The 16293-nt window shown below is 39.0% G+C and overlaps 1 protein-coding gene across 4 annotated transcripts in view; it reads right to left on the reverse strand.

The window, feature by feature from the left end:
• Positions 1 to 9201, reverse strand: part of gpat2 (glycerol-3-phosphate acyltransferase 2, mitochondrial) — a 39431-nt gene extending 30230 nt beyond the window's left edge. For 3 of the 4 annotated variants that reach the window (XM_049762070.2, XM_049762066.2, XM_049762068.2), the window contains exons 1-2: positions 9002 to 9201; positions 6801 to 6847 (exon numbers count right to left, since the gene is read on the reverse strand). The gene's annotated coding sequence lies outside the window, so the exon portion shown is untranslated. Of the gene's footprint in view, positions 1 to 6800; positions 6848 to 6961; positions 7045 to 9001 lie in introns of those variants that run through there. The other variant, XM_068650082.1, reaches the window with a different exon arrangement.
• Positions 9202 to 16293: the final 7092 nt, after the last annotated feature.

The raw sequence follows: 16293 nt of genomic DNA on the forward strand, positions 1-16293 counted from the left end.
TTGGACTTGTAAAGTAGTTGAGTGACAGATGGAATCAATACAATTAGCCAAGATGATAGAAGCTCCTTCTGTTGCAAGGCAAACTATATTCGAAGGAAAAAAAAACAACAACACTTGGGGTCTTTCTTACCTAGCTTTTCAGTCTTTTGCTTATTCTCCGCCTTCACATTTAATCGAAAGAAAATCATGCATCGAGAGTGCTGATGTACAAAAGCAAACCCACTGGCAAGGCGATTAGAGTGAGACGCAGGACTATGCAGGGCCGAGTGGCTACGTGGCACTTGATTAGAACGCTGCGAAATTCATAAATAGCTACTTCAGCTTAAGCATTGCAGCCGTGACCCAAATACAAGGGTGGTGTTGGAGTCAGTGATTCTGTAGAAAGAACTAAAGCTTGACTGCCCCGCTGAAAAAAAAATAAATAAAAGTCGTGTTTCAATATTCCCACTAGTGGGACAGTAAAGAAAAATGAAATCTTTCTACTAACCCACCAAATTTACGATAACTGGTCATTACCAATCATAGGTTTGTTACTTATCCATTGTTATACGCCGTATGAATGTAAATGAGGGCGAACCAATTTCTCAGTCGTATCATATCAGCAGTGCTCAAACGGTTGTACACCAGAAACCTTCGGGATTTCCAGATTGATTTCAGAACTTCCCCTTTTATTACACAGCCTCTCCCACACCGCGCTGCTTGGCGTTCCCTGAATCGGCAGCAGGGGGAGGGAAAAAAAAAAAAAAAAAGTTTTGTGGTTTGAAAGCAGTCAGAGATGAGGTAAGTGTGACACTGCAGAGGGAGAATAAGATGTTGTCTCTGCGATCACAAGGCTGAAGCCTCAAGGGTTTGGGAATGGATGACAGGACCAATTCAATTACGTTTCTGGAAGTCATTTGAGAACACAAGATTTATCTTCACTTACGAGCGAGCGACCGTCTTATTATTTTTTCTAACACCCCATACACTTGTTCCCAGAAGATGTGGGTGATTGGATTCAATGACATGGAAAGTCACTGGCAGAATTAGAATGGCAAACTTTGAAGGCTCTTGCCTCAACACATTTGGGGTGACGAGAGCAGAGATCGGACGACTCTAAAAACGAATAATATCAGATACAACTTGATATGTCTGCTAGACCAGGCGACATGTAATTCAATAATGTAGACTAGGGAGGTTGAGGATATTGGTATTTAAGGCATGCAAACAGAAACGCAGAGGGAAAATAAGGCAATGGGGTAGAAAACACACACATATATATTTCTACACACACACACGTAAAACTTTTCTAAAATCTCACTCAGTCTCCACCTTATGAGCCTATTGTCAATATCCTCACAAGTGTACAGCTCTCAACTTAGACCCCTTAACTGTCAGCCTCAATGTCTGGCGTAATTATTTTTCCTCTCCTCCATGTCCCATCTCCTTCCTCTCCCTCGCTATACCATGACGCTACTTAACATCTTAACTGCGGTGATAAACAACAGACAACTCATTCTACCATCCATCAACATCACTCCAATGCCCGCTTCACATCTCCCAGGCCTTGCAGTTCCTCAGTGCTCTGGGGCTCTGATTTATTCCCACCTCTCAGAGACTGCCCTAGCTTATTCTCTCCTCAACACTTTCTCCCTCCACTAAATCTGTGTGCTGTGTCAGCATCGCTTTTCCTCGAACTAATGTGAAAAAACACATTTCTTCTGGACAGAAAAACTGTCTGTCCCATTTGGTTCTCAGTCAAGAAAATCATAATTGTTTTATAATAGCCTTTAAAGTACTCCTGCTGCTAAGGACGGTAAAATGCATTTTCTGATATTTTACAAAGGAGGCGGTAAGAGAAGATTAATTAGGGGGAAAATAAAACTACTTCTGTTCTCTGCTTGCCTTCCTAATCACTTGACAGGACTCTTTGCTTGAGCTTGTATCGAACAAAGGAGTTAAATTTGGATCGTCTCTGGCTCAGGACTCTCTTTTCGTAGAAAGCGCAGCTGCGGTCGAGCGTAAAAACTGGCACATTTTGATTTCCGTGCCGGTGCATGCCTTGCTTAGCACGTCTGGCAATTTGTCAGATGGCTCTGTGCCACGCTGAACTGAGGATATGTTCTTTTCCACGAGTTTTACTATTTACTGGAGTTCAAACTCTCACCCCGAATCCGCCTCCGCTGTTCGTTTACTCTATATTAAGCAAGTCCTGAATTAAGACCAATGGGTTACTGATTTTATTTAATTGTCAAAAAAAAAAAGAGTGGGGAATAAAATCCACCTAAATGCTCTGTTATTGAGAACTTTTGTTTTGAATCTCGAACAAATCAGCAGTTGACCAATTAGAGCTTCTACACTATAAAAATGAAGTAATTTAATTCAAATAAAATGATAATCTAAACAACATTAGGCAACAGAGAAGTACATTTGTGCATGTAAATATTGGGTATTAAGTTGCAGTATTCTCACCATAATAGATGCTAAAGCTGAAAAGACATATGTCAGAAACAATCGCCATAGATGATGAACAAACGACTACCCTGGGCTGACTGTGCCTGCTGCTGTGTGTATGGTTAAATCATTACTGGGATGAGAAACGCCAAAAACAATCATCCATTTGTAATGTGAAGGAAAGTGGTTTTAGCCTCCAGCATCTATCTCTAAAGAATTGAATTAAGTAAAACTTCTGATATTACATTTCATAGTGAATTTAATCACAGCGCTGCAGTGGGAAAACAGGAAGAAAAGACAATAATGGCAATTGAGAAAACTATTTTATACTGTGTCCCATGTCTTGTCTTTTTCTTTTTCTTGCATTGGAGATTTTTTTTGTACCACTCTCATGACTTTTAAAAAAATATAGATATTTTTTTAAAAAGGGGGTTCTACAGGTTATATTTTGAAATAATGCATCTGAGACTGAGCATCGCATCCCCCGTTCCAGCTAGTATGCCGCTTTTCTGTGGCATAGAGGTAGAATAATAGAGCATCAACCTTGAACAGACGGACCGTACCACCGATGAAAAAGACGGAGCTTACATATTAACAATAAAACAAGTTATTCACAACTGGAAATGATCATTTCCTTCAAACAACACATTCACAATGACATGGATGAAGCGCAAGGTCAATAACCTTAGTTTTGTTTTGTTTTTCCTGTGTCAGCCAATTTCATGGGTGCAACACACATGGAAAATCATTTCCTCACACAGACGTTACTGGGGACAAAATATTTGAGCAGGGCTATGGGGATGATGCACAAATTGAAGTTTTAATCCCGTCACTGTGAATCCAATTTAATTCTGGACAATTCGAGGCATACAGTGGATACTAATAAAAAATAGAAAGAACATTTGTGACACACGCATCTGTGATTTAGAACTACTACAAGACAGATTTTATTTGGATGTTTTAGTGGCATGCGAATAAGGAAAGACCCTTGTCAGTGATAAAAGCGATATGCTCTCTGATATAAACGGGTGACAAGAGAGTCATTTTTACAGCTTTCCAAGGCTCCTTCAGTACCAGAACCCGACTGGCAGAAGTAATAGCCGATGACACAGCTACATGGAATTGTAGTCGATGATTGTACACTGCAAAAAAGCAATAATGGAAGTAGCCTCCTTTTTTTTTTTTATGCTAACATTTGTCAACGCAAGAAAATACTTTTATTTTGGTGGGCTAGTCGTCTGTGGCTTAGAAACGCATACTCACACACAGATAAATATTTGACACAATCCCTTCAGTGACGCTGTTTTAATTTCAATTTGTTCGGATTTCTGAGTCCAAACTGCCGACATAATCTTCATCAACTTCAAATGGATTTTTTTTTCATGTTCTTTCTTTCTTATCATTGTGCTTCGTTCAAGAAAAAAAAAAAAAGTGGCACCAAAACCCAAAGTACATCCTGTGAGGCTGGCTGAAAAGATTTCTTTTGAGGAGCAGTGATGACTCGCCTGATATCCTGACATATTTTGAATGTTCACAATTTGTACATGATTTTTTTTCCCATCGAAATTCAAACTTGGCGACTTTGAGGCTTCACTTGGGAGGTCTGGATGTTTCTTATTTAATTAAGATATCTGCAAGAAAAAGCTATTTGTAAAACGCTCCAAGGTCTGGATTAAAGGTTTCAATTCTCTACTGGAATCCTATTTAGGTCCACAAAACAAAAACACTTTCCGAGCGTCAAATCAGATAAACACTTCAAATTCAGACAGTGCTCACTTTTTTAATTTATAAGGAAAAATGCAAAGTCATTCTGTCACCTCCAGACTTGCTCGAGCATTGTGCGAGAATTGCTGATGCTGAGATGCATCTGCTCAAAATAGAAACAAGGAGTGCAAGAAGAGCAACAAACTGATAAAAAAAAAAAAAAAAAAAGTGGCGATAAACTCCAACAGCCAAATTGAAAACAAACACCGCGGCAGAGATAAAGACATTACGAAGCTATCACTTGAGTGTTAATTTGTTAGAGGCCACTACTCACTCATGCACAATTAAAAATGCAACGTCCTGCAGGACTACTGGACCGAATGAATACTTCAACAAGGTTCTCCACATGGTGCAAATGTGATGGCAGCACAGCCACTCCAACGTGGAGTGTGTGTGTGTGTGTGTGTGCGGGGGGAACAAACAAAGCACAAATAACATGGGAAAACACAAGGCCACAGGTGTACAAAGTGAATTTGCGTCAGCAGGCTTTTGAAATTCGTCTGCTTTTATGCTTCCGGAATGCGGGGCACGAGCGTCAAATGTCGGAGGTTACGTTTATCTGTGGTATACATAAACATGAGGACAAAGTAGCCCGCAAAACAATTACCGTATTGTTGATAGAATACAGTTCAATTACAAACTACTTCTGTACAAATCCGTCACATTTTATTTTTGGGACATGACACCATTCAATTAGTTGAAGTGAATTATGAAAATATTTTAGGACTGTCAAAACATTCCCTAGAGCTGCTTTTGAAAAGAGAAAAAAAAGTAGTAGCGATCGTATCTGACACTAAATTTAAGAACCAACAAGATGAGAGGCAGTAAACAATGAGCACTAGAAAGCTTTGTAACAAAACAAGCCAAACCGCCAACAAATATAGATGCTTTTTGATAGGCCAGTTGTTTATACCAATTACCAGATTTCAAAAGAGAATAAAAAGGAAGCATACCAAATCATAGGAAAACTTTTGTAATCATTTTGTTTTTTATCTACGTACATTCTTGGAAAAGCGAGACAATTCCCTTAAGAGCACTTGCGCGTTGCAAACCAGATGCAATCTTCACCAGACATCACGAATTGCTGCTTCAGAACTCTCGACACGCCACTGGTGTGAATACTCAAGGGGCACTTTATAAGGTACACCTTGTTAGCAATTGACTTGGGTTCCTTTTCACTTTCAAAATTGCTTTTATTCTTCATCATTGCAAAAGGTCAAATGTCCGGAGCATATTGGACCATATTGACATGCGAGCTGTCAAGATTTTGTACATCAGTGGTGTCAAACTGGTCCGCGGACCAAATTTGGCCCGCAACGTAATTATTTTTGGCCTGCAAAGACAAATTGTGCATCGACTTTGTGTCAATACTCCAAATTGTCTTCACTTTTAAAAAAATAGATATTTCAAGCAATTCTTATTACCATTCATCTTTTTAAAAATTGGAACAGTTCTTACGAGTCATACTAGTACATACATTTATTTGGGTTGACAGTCAAAATGGCCCTCCGAAGGAAACTGACTACAATACGGCCCGCGACAAAAATGAGTTTGACACCCCTGCTGTACGCAGTCAACGACATTGCAAAAAGGTGCTAAATTGGTTTCAGTACGCTGACATTATTATATTCAAGAGCGCAGGTTGAGGTGATTAAAGCTTTGCAACGTGGGGCGTTTCCCGCAGGAAGCCGACCGCAGAAGACAGATCAAGACGTGGACATAAAAGGATAAAGGTCAGCAATAATCCTCAGCTCGCCTATGGCATTTGAACAACGCTCAATTGGGAAGAAGAGAAGCCCAAAAAGTGCCAAGAAAAAAAGATCCCAGACCATTAAGAGTCTTGAAAAAAAGGTAAGATATAGCCATGCTTGGAATGTGTTTTATCCAACCATGAAATTATATAGCGACAGAAAGAGACTGAGCATACCATCCTTCAATTTGACATGACATTACACGCAAATGGTAGTCTCAATTTCCTGTTCTCTGAGTGGGAGACCCAGCGTGGTCTTCTCCTGCTGTTAGAGCTTCATCACGTTCAAAGATGAACATCTTGTTAGGGCAGTCCTTAGTTTAACATGTTTTTTTTTTTTTTTTTTTTTTACTTCCTGGCACTAAAGTGATTTTACCCAGAGAGCTTCTGCCCACTGCAAATGTCTTTTTTTTAACCATTCTCACCAGGGAAATTGTGGAATATTAACCAATATATGTATTATTCACAGAATGGAGAGGTCACAGGCCTATTATTATTTTATTTTTTTCACACTGAATTTGTGGTGATTTGGGGTGGATTATGCCATTTCAATTCATTTTAAAGAGGAAAAGAATATTTGACAGATAAGTCAATCGAGTTAAGAGTTTGTTCATCAATTAATTCGACTAAACAGATGCCACTGTTTAGAGAAACTGATTGACAGGAGAAAAAAAAAATTGTCTCAAGACAGGCCACTGGTAGATGTCCACAACTGCAAGCCTTTGGCAACATTCAACTACATCTTCAGCAAACCCAAAGGCAGTGGAGCCCCAAAGTGAAGACAGTGAAACAGACGATGGCGCCGATAAACATCTACGGTCACAGCATTAAGAGGGGCCAGGGTCATTCCTACCTTATTGTCAAAGAGGGAAGGGACTCTTTCAGCTGGAACAGTCAGAACTATTGCAAAAGAAACACACACATGTTAGGAGCATGAAATTGAGTAACACACAGAGTAATCAAAATTCAGTGAGTGTACGACTCCATCCAATGGTAAAGAATTCAAAATATGACCGTCTGAAATGCTTTGCAATTTTCTCCTGTGGGTGGCGGTAATGCACATTTACGGAGTGGGTGCCCAGTGTTGAGGAAAGATCTAAAAAAAAACGTCTCTCAAAAATCCTCAATCCTCTTCCAGATCAATTTTTTTTATCTTAAAATATCATGGAAATGTGTTTTGTAAGTTGACAACAAAATGGCTCATCTTGCACTTTTATACTCAACAGAGGTTATAAATGTCGAGATAGATGGAACTTTCTCACTTCTTTGACTTAAAGCTGTGTTTATGTGCCAGCGGGGTGAGAATAACAAATTCTGACAAGCGGCAGCCATTTTCATGCTTATTGGAACTATATAAGGCACCAAACCCGCTTCTATGCAAGGAATAAGTGTCAGCACATTGATGAGACGAGAAGGGGAAAAGGAAAACGTAAGAATGAAGTCTTCAAGGCATGATTAGGTATTCAGCACTAGACAAGCCAAATCAGAGGTAATGGAGAAGACATCAGTGGAACGGGCAAGACAAACGCTTCTCTTTTTTAGTTCAAAGTAAAAAAAAAATGTTTGCAAGTTTATCTATCTCCCTTTCCATAATAGTGCATTATACCAAAAGTGCCAGGTGATATATTGAAAAATGGCGGCACATTTGTATTGTGAGTGCAGCAACACTAATAATTTTTTATCCATGTGTCTTTAGTCAGCACGGACGTTCTGAGAGTTCACCGCAAACAACATTGTTCTTCACTCGACTCCAATTCACACTGCGCACCACAACAAGACGGAATTCTGAAAGCTTTATTTTTTAATGAAGGTAGTGTAGGGTATTTCTTCAACATTGGATAAAAAGTAAAGCCCCAGATTTTGAGGAAACTAGAGGGGATTTAATAGTAAAGTACAGGCCCAGAAAAACAGACTGCCAATGGGCAACAACAATGCATATCAAAGAACTAGTTTCATGATGTCCAAAGCTCCAATGGCACTATGAAGGATCACGTAATCATCATTTTCCTAATGATTGTCGTTCATTAATTCTGAATGAGATTTTAAGGACCCTTCAGCCATTTATGGCTTGTAGACTGTGGCCGTGACGTTTTTTTTTCCCTGCAAAGATGAACCATTTTGTTCATTTGAGACTTACATATCCTTTGTTTACATTAATTACTTCTGTGGCAACTGCAGTGAAAGATGCAATGATTAGTTGATACTTGGATTTGCACTTCACCAAGAGAGTTCCCAGGTCATGGGAGAGGGGGGGGAATCACATTGAAAATTTTACTGGTACCTTGTGTAGCTTTACACAATTTAATGCATAATGAATTATATCACTTATTCACCTTCTACACTGTAGAAGCAGGGGTGTCAAACTCTTTTTTTTTCGCGGGACGCATTGTAGCCATAGCTTCTTTCGGAGGGGCATTATGACTGTCAACCCAAATAAATGTATGAGCATCTCATATTATATACAGTAAAAGCTACAAACAAACTGACAAATAACTTTAAAAAAAAGGTATTAAAAGTGAAGACAATTTGCAATTCTTGTAATGACACACGAATGTGATGCACAATTTGTCTTCGCGGGCCAAAGAAAATGATGTGGCGGGCCGTATCTGGCCCCCGGGCCATGAGTTTGACAGCTGTCAAAAAGGCTGTAGATTCTACAGTCTTTTTATATTCCTATACTTAATTATATCATGGAATGGAATTCTGGACTCGGTTTTAAAAGACTTTTCTGATAATGCTGGTTTCATGAAAAATTAATCTTTAAAATGAATTTATATTTTACGCACGTACCTGGACGACGACGCACCCCAATTTACGTACAAGTTCAAGTAACCGACTAACGTTTCTAATGACGCACATGAATAATATTGATTTCTTCTTCTAAAAAAGCGACTGACTTATGGCCAACGTGAACTAAAAGTAACAAAATTTAATCAGTATACTGGTTAGCTGTCAAATTGTGACGTTAACTGTGAAAACTACGCCACTCCGACCAGCTATGCTAACATTTGCTAAAGGCCAACATTATATCTTTGCAGAAAAACTTTTACCTACCAAGTTAATAGACGGCCTGAGTCTTTTGAGTTCCAGTTTGTGGGTTCGTGATGTTGGCGTTACAAATAGCGACCTCGAACGTGGCCAGCTACCGTGAACGTTACCGTAAAGTTGATGCCAGCGGGTACCGTTGATTTCACACCACTTCTGCAGCCGCGCCGCTTACAACCTGGTGAGTGACCCCAATTTTTTTTTTTTTTTTTTAATCAGCCACTCCATTGTCACTGAAAATAGCTTCCAAATGTGAATAAAACTCAATATCTTAGCAATGTATGCCAGTTCAAAGCTTTCCCCCCAAAATATGAAACAATAGAATGACCATGATCAACTTTAAGAAAAAGAAATAAAGCGGAAACTTCGAGGCCTCAAATGGAACATAGCCATTATTCCACTCAGTAGGCTAGGTTTAAATATCATATGCATGCTCCAGTTCTTCCTCATAATATTTACTGTACACTCCATCAACAAGATTACTGAGTTAATAAGGCGCACGGACAGATCATCTCCGCAAGCCATTCCAAGACAGAATATGTCATGGCAATAATTGCCTCTGATGTACTGCACCAATGAACAAACATGCCGCTATTATAATTACAGCAGTGCTAAAAATGACTTTGATGGCTTGGACCCAGATTCAAAAGCGAGTGAGTGATAATTGCCGATGTGTGATGGCTGCCCAACACTCCTCGGGGATGGAATTTTTGTATAAATATAAGCTTCAACTTATGGACAAATGTACTGTATTGCCATCTGAATGTGAAAATAGAAGAAAATCTGACATTAGTCAAACACATACACAAAAAATATTCCCAAATGCATTTTGGTGGAATCAAGAGCAATTCAATTGTTTAGTGGTTCACATAGCTGACTTTTTATTGTTTTCACTCGGCGTACTCTTTACAATCACCCTGTGACAAGGGTTGGGTCTAATAATTAAATAAATAAATATATATTATACATGTTTTCCTTTCTTTCTTTTTCTTTTTTAAATAAATAAATTAATAATAATTAAAATTCTTATTTAAATTATATATATATATATATATAGTATACATATATATATTTTTTTTTTTTTTTTTATACAGGAAAAGTTGTGTCCAGCTGTGACAGATCACAGAAAACCATCTGTTTTTTATCTACCAATACATTTGTACGTGTAAGACACACACACACACACACGAATACACAAGATGGTTGGAGAAGTGATTCCCTGCTCTAAGTGCCAATTTAATGGTAGTCCTTTTGTCAGCTTTCATTAATGCTAACTCCGTCATCTATCGGCCTTCTCTGCTTTCTAAACAATCTCGAAAATTTCACTGCTGTCAATCACTAGGGCATCTTAACCAGATTGTGCTCGGCGTCTTCCGTTTCCTTGTTTCTGGCCGACTGTACACAATGTGTCCCTGTGGAACAAGGGAGACATTATCATACAGGACATACAAACCGAATTTAGTACTCACTCAGACACAATCATTGGGCCCGTCCGTCTGAGATGGGAGATGAGCTTTGTATCTGCTCACCCACTAGTTAGTTGTTAGTTAGGGGAGTTAGTATTTTTTTTCTATTTAGTCGACAACAGCTATAATTCAACCGTAATACATATTTATCAAGTACCTCATGCATTTTCAACTAATTTGTTGTAAGAGCCCTCCCATGGTTCTACCGGTATGAATATTTTAAGACAAACTAGCGAGGTTAACCGCTATTCTCATCCACAGCGAGCTTATTTTTGCACTCTGTCAAAACCGCACGGAGGAATGAAGTCACCTCATTGGCCGGACAGTTTGCCGCTCCGCAGAGCATTATAATCTGGTCACGGCAGTAGACCTCTGGAAACTGGGCAACTGGGAGAGGAGATCCATATAAACGATGATTTGACGCAGAGTCATATCGATTCGGCCCTGATTACGTTCCAAAATGAACTGCATCATTAGATTTGAAAAATATTTCTTTTGTAATTTTATGTACTTTTTCAAAGAAATAGAAAGAAAGGTACAGCAATAAAAGCAGCGTCCCTTAATATTTGATTGCTCAGCATTTAACAAGGACATCTGCCTCCTGGCATCTTTTGCAGCAATCTGTAAACTATTCAGGCACAGTTTTCCTCCTATTTTCATTTCCATTTGTTAAGAAGAATTATTTACTGTTGGCTGTTTTAAAATCTTGGATTTTTGGGGTACTTCAGTTAGGGTCAGAACCCATTGCAGTGAGTGCCACATTTTGCCCTTAAAATACCGTTGGCATCATCTAATTTTATGACTCATTTCATATTTTTCAGACCTCCACTGCCTGAGTACCTAAAGATAAAAAATAACCCGCACGAGCCTCACGAGTCACGACATAATGGATCCTCCATCATAATCACCATCATAGGTAGGCTGTCTTTTTTTTTTTTTACGTTTAATTTTGTCACTCTCATAAAATAACCATATTGCTTTGTCCAGGTTCACTTTTTAACAAGGGCCTGTCATACCTTTTTATGTATTCCTTAATGGGTGCTAATATTGGCAGCCAGAATCGTATTGATTGAATCAATCACACTACTAAAATTTTTCTCGTGAACTGCTCTTTAAGTGTTAGAAAAGACTGAATATTCTTTTATACTTAAGAAGTTCTCGTTTGGCCCAAGAACACTTAAGGGCAGTTGTGATAAAAGTTAGCTTGAAAAAGGTGGCTCATTGCATCCTTCCTTATCTCCTTCAGCATGGGATACCCTTGAGAAAAGGGAAAGGCGATTAAAGCTGACCCCCAATTTCACCTCTTTGCAAGATTTAAATGTATCATTTGTTGTAGGTGATCAGATATTGAATATACTTTGAAACATTAGCACTATGCGTTAGCCTGACAACCGGAGGTTAGCATAGCTGAAGCGCAAATGCTAAAATGGTGCATTGCCGTCATCCAACACCAAAAAATGTCATTTATAAACTTAAGTACGAACATAATACATAATAGTAGCTAAACTTCATTTGTATAAACTTCTTTGTTCTACTGCTTGGGTTTATAACCGAGATGCGGCTGTAAAATTACACTGAACTTTAGTCTCTCTATAAATACTCTTGCCCATAAAAGTAATGAACTTTTTTTTCCTTAACATTCCACTACTTGAGCAAAAAATCATCTCTTGAAAATGGATTTCATCTTTTCTGTTTCATTCAGCATTAGTAGAAGCCAGACATAAAAATGCTGAATATGCACTCTGAAGAAAAAGGATCAGTCAATTTTGGAATATGATATACACAGCGTTCCGTACTTCCAATACAGGAATTATCTATCGCAAACATCTCATGCTGCTATAAATGCACAGTGGATGGAGCTGTAGTGTCTCTCTACAAAACCTTTGAGCAAAAAAAAAAAAAAAAAAAAAGTAGTGATCCTGCAAATAACAGTTCATTTTGTACAAGTTGGGCTCTTTTTGCCGAGATTGTTGTGTTCTCTGCCTCATTTAAAAAAAGATTTGAAAACATATCACATAAATACTTTGAAACGCTCAAAGATATGAGTGGTACAGGCCTCGACAATGCTGCTCTGTTCAAGCTTCGATTAGTAATAAATGCTTCTTTCTATTTGCTTTGCAGTATGATAGCCGCCTGTTAGTCACATGGTGGTCCTCTTCCACACTAGTGGTGAGAGGCTTAACCACTGAATCCATGACTGCAGGGGCAGAAAAGCATAGAGGACAGTGCCAAAAAAAATGTGAGGGCTTGGAGATGCTAGTACAATCAGAGAATTATTTCCTTCTCCAGTCATTGGAAAACTAACCAAAATCAGATTTTGTGTAACTGTGATGATTGTATATCAAACAAAACCGGTCTTTGTTTCCTATAGGTCAAATTCTAAATTGATTCGATAAAATCTTGACTATAATGACAGGATATTTGCGAGAGTGGCACAAACCAATAAACTGCCGAGCAATACTTATATCACCAAACTTCCTTTATCGACTAGAGAAAATTAGCGATCGATAAATATATTTTTTATTGGCAGTTGGATGCTGGTGTATTTCCCCGAATGTTCTGGACTCCCGTTTCAAAGCTCGTGTTGTATCTCGTAAAATTGCCAGGAAGAGTCGCCTGAACAATCAATATTGCACTCATGATCAATACACAGACACCACCAAGTATGTGCAATATGTTGGGCACTTGAGGATCTTAAGTTTGACTCATTGTTAAGTCCCCATGAGTCTTATTTACGTACACGAGTGTGATTCTTAATTATGAGCACTCGTAATGGAATGCCATTTTGAAAATGCATAGTTTGTTATAGTCACAAATAACACATTCACAGCTTCAGCGATATAAGCGCTAAAAATCTTAAGCTAGCATTAGCACTCTAATAAGCTGTTCACAGCTTTAGCAATATAACAGTGCTCCTGACTTGACCTTCATAATTAACGCACCATACATGTAAATCAACAAATCAGTGTATAATCATATGATCAAAATCAATGGAAATTTTTTTGTCGTTTGGCAACACGCACGTCACAAACAATTTGTCCGGCAATGAGGCATGAGACGGAAGATGAATTTTCCGACGAGTGTTTTGCTTTTAGGTGGCAAAAGTCAAAGCAGACTGTTGCATTATGCATAAGAGAGCCTCAATTCTGCATGAAATGAGACATATTTGTTGTGCGCTTATTTCCAGCCAATTCATTTGTAGAAGTGTACACACAGTGTCATGTCCATGTCCTGGCCTCATGTGCACCACTTCCTGTTCCCCTTCACATGCCAAAAATTGGTCTCGCTCGCAAGTGTGTCCACAGACAGACGGACACACACACGCACACACAATGCAAACTCTTATTTGTATGTCAACAAACAACTTTTTGCAATCCCATCCTACTTCCCTTTCCTTCTTTTAATCAGCCGCACGCTCCAACAAACACATAGCGAGCTCACTTGAGAAAATGTTATTAAAAGGTTCCAGGCGAGAGTGATGTTGCGCTGATTGCTGTGGATCAACTGATGAGCAGAGCATGACTAATGCTGAAAATGGCAATCCGTGCTAGAAAAATCATGAGATACTTGGATTAGTGTTTTTTTTTTTTTGTGAACTTGTGCACATGACCGCCTCTGGCCACACATATGGGATATTTGTGCGTGTGTGGGCGTGTGTGTGTTAATGCAGCTGAGTGTCAGCCATCTCTTTATCTATTTTGTTGTGCATTGATTGCGTGTTAATGTTTCCTCTGCTTGTGTGGGGGTGTCTGACCTTTCCATGATGGCTCGGCTAAATAAAGCCGCAGCCTTTCTTGGAAGTCTCTCACACAACAAAATCATCCACCTTTTTTTTGGCGTGTTAATGTGAACATAGACGTCAGCAGCGGTTTTCTTGTTGATGTCATAATTGCGCGTTTTGCATCAGATGATTCCGAGTAGCAGCCCGGACTTTTATCCAAATTTCTTTTGAACACAATCTTAACATCAAAGACATTGTTCAAGTAGCAGGAATTTGCAAAATAAACTTTGTGGAATAGAGGTTTCGGTGAAACTGTAATTCCAAGTGAACGGCGTAGCATTTTTTTTAAGTGTTTGATAGGTTGAAACTTAACCGACAAAGTATTTGATTAATCTAACTCAATAGTATTTTTTTCCACATGCATTTTACCATAACGTTTTATCATGACTTGGCGCTAGTTAGATTCTTCATTATGCAGCGACCTCCCACAGACATGATTAGATTCCGTAAAATGATGGAAGGAGACACCCACGATCAGGCAATTATGAAATTCTTGGCAAATATTCAAAGCCGCCAAGTATCGAGCAAAAACTTACTTTGACTGTAAATGAGTTTTTCTCTATTCAAATGAGCTTCTTCGCTGCTCACTTTGTCTGTGCTGGTGTGACAGGGCACGTTAAATCAACACTATTTGTAAGTCCTAATTTTATTTTTACCCCCTAAAAATAAATTCACTAAAAATTCAAAAAGTCAATATTACCCAGTTATTTTGTTTATCCTGTATGTCAGGGGCTTTCAACTGGTTTTGTCCTAGGGACCACCGTTAGAACCAAAAGCAAACTGCTTTGGCAGAATATTGTTTTATTCTTTTCCATTTCCAATTTCGCGGACCACCTGCAATACCGTCACGAACCACTAGAACGCCCTGCTGTGTTTAAAGTATTAGGCCTGCTGTAATATAGGGCAGTGTAAGACCTAGTGTAAGCAAAAGATATCGATTTTTTTTCGATAGCGGTTAATCACAAAAGAGTTTCAAAGGGCTTCACATACCCACAGTTAGAAAATTTTCCCCAATTTTTGGATGTCAAATGCTTTAGCTATTGGCTGAAAAAAATACCGTTACAGTAGTAATAGTGAAAGGCACTGATAATAGAACAAAGGTGTTGAATGACTTGTAGAGGCAAAGACTTGTTGAGCCTCGAGGGCTTCCAACATTGCATTATTGCATCCAAATGTTGTATTGTAAACTTCCAGCATATGAGCTTTTGAGATAATAACCCAAGCGAGAACAATCATTGCCGATGGCGAGAAAGATACCAACACTTATAATAAACAAGTATTTATGTCCTCTCACACACAACCATCGAGCCATTGTAAACATAATTGCACTGCCTTTAAAAAAGCAAAATAAAAATCACAGAATTTACAAAGCCCAAATGCTTTTCACACCTTTTGTACAGAGCAAAGCCTTCTGGTTTTCTTTCTCATTTCCCCTTCCGTCTTTTAAATGTTTCTTATTTTAACAAGCCGAGAAAGTGTGACCAAATCCAGCCAACCTTCAAATACGGACAAAAGCCCAACATCCTCATTCAATCTTGCACTGTGATTTTTGATATTCTACTTGTTTTTTGTTGCAGGACATTTTTCGTGCGCTTATCTCCTATCCACTTGTGTGCGCACACACACTGACACACACGTGAACATACACGCTTACACACACCCCGAGGAATCTACGGCAGCATCTCGCATGTGCATAAGAAATCTAATGAGTGCGTGTCATGCTCGCTGGGCTCCCTCCATCCTCTCTGGAGGCTCCGCTGCCACACACCTGCCCTGTTTTATATTCCAATGCCAGCAAGAGAGTAAGCAGCTTAGGGACACAGCGTCCCTATGAATATACAACACTGTAAACATACGCGCAGCAACTTGTCTCAGGTAACTTATGTGTTCTCATCCTCGAGTCATACCACAGCCATGATTATGGAAATGAAGGTGAAGACTGCCAATACATGGTTTTGTATGTGGGGAGGTGGATTTTTTAGGGGGAGGGGCGTTGGGAAAGCAGGACAATCCATTTTTTGTCAATTTTTTGTCTATGTGAAGCCCTTTGAGAC

Source organism: Syngnathus scovelli, chromosome 3 (genome assembly GCF_024217435.2).
Source record: "Syngnathus scovelli strain Florida chromosome 3, RoL_Ssco_1.2, whole genome shotgun sequence".
NCBI classification, from domain to species: domain Eukaryota; kingdom Metazoa; phylum Chordata; class Actinopteri; order Syngnathiformes; family Syngnathidae; genus Syngnathus; species Syngnathus scovelli.